This window comes from Triticum urartu, chromosome 2 (genome assembly GCF_003073215.2).
Source record: "Triticum urartu cultivar G1812 chromosome 2, Tu2.1, whole genome shotgun sequence".
In the NCBI taxonomy this organism is placed as follows: domain Eukaryota; kingdom Viridiplantae; phylum Streptophyta; class Magnoliopsida; order Poales; family Poaceae; genus Triticum; species Triticum urartu.
Genome location: NC_053023.1, coordinates 751,370,504 through 751,375,599, shown reverse-complemented (window position 1 = coordinate 751,375,599; position 5,096 = coordinate 751,370,504).

Below are 5,096 nucleotides of genomic sequence, written 5' to 3'. Positions count from 1 at the left end.
ATTGAAAATCACTACAAAATAAATCCTGAAAATGTTGAAACTTGGCATGGTATCATCATATCACCCGCATAGCATGCGCGAAAGAGTAGAGAGGGTCACGGCAAAAACTGGACGCACTTCGTGTATAAACTGGACAAACTCTTTCCGAGTATCAGGGTTTCGGACGAGAACTCATCTGTTACATGGCCACTTCAATGTTTTTTAAACTTATTTGAACTCCGGACTTCTTTTGTGTTCAGTATGCAGCATTTAAAGCGACGTCATCAATTTCCAACATGTTATGACATCATTTGTTGTTTTTCGGTCATTTACCTAATTGTTTAGAGATCTAAATGACCGTGAAATTGAAAATCACTACAAAATGAATCCTGAAAATGTTGAAACTTGGCATGGTATCATCATATCACCCGCATAGCATGTGCGAAAGAGTAGAGAGGGTCACGGCAAAAACTGGACGCACTTCGTGTACAAACTGGACAAACTTTTTCCGAGTATCAGGGTTTCGGACGAGAACTCATCTGTTACATGGCCACTTCAATGTTTTTTAAACTTATTTGAACTTCGGACTTCTTTTGTGTTCAGTATGCAGCATTTAATGCGACGTCATCAATTTCCAACATGTTCTGACATCATTTGTTGTTTTTCGGTCATTTACCTAATTGTTTAGAGAACTAAATGACCGTGAAATTTAAAATCACTACAAAATGAATTCTGAAAATGTTGAAACTTGGCATGGTATCATCATTTCACCCGCATAGCATGCGCGAAAGAGTAGAGAGGGTCACGGCAAAAACTGGACGCACTTCGTGTACAAACTGGACAAACTCTTTCCGAGTATCAGGGTTTCGGACGAGAACTCATCTGTTACATGGCCACTTCAATGTTTTTTAAACTTATTTGAACTTCGGACTTCTTTTGTGTTCAGTATGCAGCATTTAAAGCGACGTCATCAATTTCCAACATGTTCTGACATCATTTGTTGTTTTTCGGTCATTTACCTAATTGTTTAGAGAGCTAAATGACCGTGAAATTGAAAATCACTACAAAATGAATCCTGAAAATGTTGAAACTTGGCATGGTATCATCATATCACCCGCATAGCATGCGCGAAAGAGTAGAGAGGGTCACGGCAAAAACTGGACGCACTTCGTGTACAAACTGGACAAACTCTTTCCGAGTATCAGGGTTTCGGACGAGAACTCATCTGTTACATGGCCACTTCAATGTTTTTTAAACTTATTTGAACTTCGGACTTCTTTTGTGTTCAGTATGCAGCATTTAAAGCGACGTCATCAATTTCCAACATGTTCTGACATCATTTGTTGTTTTTCGGTCATTTACCTAATTGTTTAGAGAGCTAAATGACCGTGAAATTGAAAATCACTACAAAATGAATCCTGAAAATGTTGAAACTTGGCATGGTATCATCATATCACCCGCATAGCATGCGCGAAAGAGTAGAGAGGGTCACGGCAAAAACCGGACGCACTTCGTGTACAAACTGGACAAACTCCTTCCGAGTATCAGGGTTTCGGATGAGAACTCATCTGTTACATGGCCACTTCAATGTTTTTTAAACTTATTTGAACTTTGGACTTCTTTTGTGTTCAGTATGCAGCATTTAAAGCGACGTCATCAATTTCCAACATGTTCTGACATCATTTGTTGTTTTTCGGTCATTTACCTAATTGTTTAGAGAGCTAAATGACCGTGAAATTGAAAATCACTACAAAATGAATCCTGAAAATGTTGAAACTTGGCATGGTATCATCATATCACCCGCATAGCATGCGCGAAAGAGTAGAGAGGGTCACGGCAAAAACTGGACGCACTTCGTGTACAAACTGGACAAACTCTTTCCGAGTATGAGGGTTTCGGACGAGAACTCATCTGTTACATGGCCACTTCAATGTTTTTTAAACTTATTTGAACTCCGGACTTCTTTTGTGTTCAGTATGCAGCATTTAAAGCGACGTCATCAATTTCCAACATGTTCTGACATCTTTTGTTGTTTTTCGTTCATTTACCTAATTGTTTAGAGAGCTAAATGACCGTGAAATTGAAAATCACTACCAAATGAATCCTGAAAATGTTGAAACTTGGCATGGTATCATCATATCACCCGCATAGCATGCGCGAAAGAGTAGAGAGGGTCACGGCAAAAACCGGACGCACTTCGTGTACAAACTGGACAAACTCCTTCCGAGTATCAGGGTTTCGGATGAGAACTCATCTGTTACATGGCCACTTCAATGTTTTTTAAACTTATTTGAACTCCGGACTTCTTTTGTGTTCAGTATGCAGCATTTAAAGCGACGTCATCAATTTCCAACATGTTCTGACATCATTTGTTGTTTTTCGGTCATTTACCTAATTGTTTAGAGAGCTAAATGACCGTGAAATTTAAAATCACTACAAAATGAATCCTGAAAATGTTGAAACTTGGCATGGTATCATCATATCACCCGCATAGCATGCGCGAAAGAGTAGAGAGGATCACGGCAAAAACTGGACGCACTTCGTGTACAAACTGGACGCACTCTTTCCGAGTATCAGGGTTTCGGACGAGAACTCATCTGTTACATGGCCACTTCAATGTTTTTTAAACTTATTTGAACTCCGGACTTCTTTTGTGTTCAGTATGCAGCATTTAAAGCGACGTCATCAATTTCCAACATGTTCTGACATCATTTGTTGTTTTTCGGTTATTTACCTAATTGTTTAGAGAGCTAAATGACCGTGAAATTGAAAATCACTACAAAATGAATCCTGAAAATGTTGAAACTTGGCATGGTATCATCATATCACCCGCATAGCATGTGCGAAAGAGTAGAGAGGGTCACGGCAAAAACTGGACGCACTTCGTGTACACACTGGACAAACTCTTTCCGAGTATCAGGGTTTCGGACGAGAACTCATCTGTTACATGGCCACTTCAATGTTTTTTAAACTTATTTGAACTCCGGACTTCTTTTGTGTTCAGTATGCAGCATTTAAAGCGACGTCATCAATTTCCAACATGTTCTGACATCATTTGTTGTTTTTCGGTCATTTACCTAATTGTTTAGAGAGCTAAATGACCGTGAAATTGAAAATCACTACAAAATGAATCCTGAAAATGTTGAAACTTGGCATGGTATCATCATATCACCCGCATAGCATGCGCGAAAGAGTAGAGAGGGTCACGGCAACAACTGGACGCACTTCGTGTACAAACTGGACAAACTCTTTCCGAGTATCAGGGTTTCGGACGAGAACTCATCTGTTACATGGCCACTTCAATGTTTTTTAAACTTATTTGAACTCTGGACTTCTTTTGTGTTCAGTATGCAGCATTTAAAGCGACGTCATCAATTTCCAACATGTTCTGACATCATTTGTTGTTTTTCGGTCATTTACCTAATTGTTTAGAGAGCTAAATGACCGTGAAATTGAAAATCACTACAAAATGAATCCTGAAAATGTTGAAACTTGGCATGGTATCATCATATCACCCGCATAGCATGCGCGAAAGAGTAGAGAGGGTCACGGCAAAAACCGGACGCACTTCGTGTACAAACTGGACAAACTCTTTCCGAGTATCAGGGTTTCGGACGAGAACTCATCTGTTACATGGCCACTTCAATGTTTTTTAAACTTATTTGAACTCCGGACTTCTTTTGTGTTTAGCATGCAGCATTTAAAGCGACGTCATCAATTTCCAACATGTTCTGACATCATTTGTTGTTTTTCGGTCATTTACCTAATTGTTTAGAGAGCTAAATGACCGTGAAATTGAAAATCACTACAAAATGAATCCTGAAAATGTTGAAACTTGGCATGGTATCATCATATCACCCGCATAGCATGCGCGAAAGAGTAGAGAGGGTCACGGCAAAAACTGGACGCCCTTCGTGTACAAACTGGACAAACTCTTTCCGAGTATCAGGGTTTCGGACGAGAACTCATCTGTTACATGGCCACTTCAATGTTTTTTAAACTTATTTGAACTCCGGACTTCTTTTGTGTTCAGTATGCAGCATTTAAAGCGACGTCATCAATTTCCAACATGTTCTGACATCATTTGTTGTTTTTCGGTCATTTACCTAATTGTTTAGAGAGCTAAATGACCGTGAAATTGAAAATCACTACAAAATGAATCCTGAAAATGTTGAAACTTGGCATGGTATCATCATATCACCCGCATAGCATGCGCGAAAGAGTAGATAGGGTCACGGCAAAAACTGGACGCACTTCGTGTACAAACTGGACAAACTCTTTCCGAGTATCAGGGTTTCGGACGAGAACTCATCTGTTACATGGCCACTTCAATGTTTTTTAAACTTATTTGAACTCCGGACTTCTTTTGTGTTCAGTATGCAGCATTTAAAGCGACGTCATCAATTTCCAACATGTTCTGACATCATTTGTTGTTTTTCGGTCATTTACCTAATTGTTTAGAGAGCTAAATGACCGTGAAATTGAAAATCACTACAAAATGAATCCTGAAAATGTTGAAACTTGGCATGGTATCATCATATCACCCGCATAGCATGCGCGAAAGAGTAGAGAGGGTCACGGCAAAAATTGGACGCACTTCGTGTACAAACTGGACAAACTCTTTCCGAGTATCAGGGTTTCGGACGAGAACTCATCTGTTACATGGCCACTTCAATGTTTTTTAAACTTATTTGAACTTCGGACTTCTTTTGTGTTCAGTGTGCAGCATTTAAAGCCACGTCATCAATTTCCAACATGTTCTGACATCATTTGTTGTTTTTCGGTCATTTACCTAATTTTTTAGAGAGCTAAATGACCGTGAAATTGAAAATCACTACAAAATGAATCCTGAAAATGTTGAAACTTGGCATGGTATCATCATATCCCTCCGATTACTATAGAGATGAACCCAATCCAGAATATGAACCATAAAAGAAAACACCTACTAAACCAATCACAGCAATACCAGCTACAGTACCTATCAGCCAAAGAGGAATTCTTCTAGTAGTATCGGCCATTTCCCCTACTTTCCTCCACATTTTATCAATTGGTCATGCTAGAGACAAAAACATTCATGGGTAGTTATAAGGATGGTATCCTTCCAAATGGGATAAGAG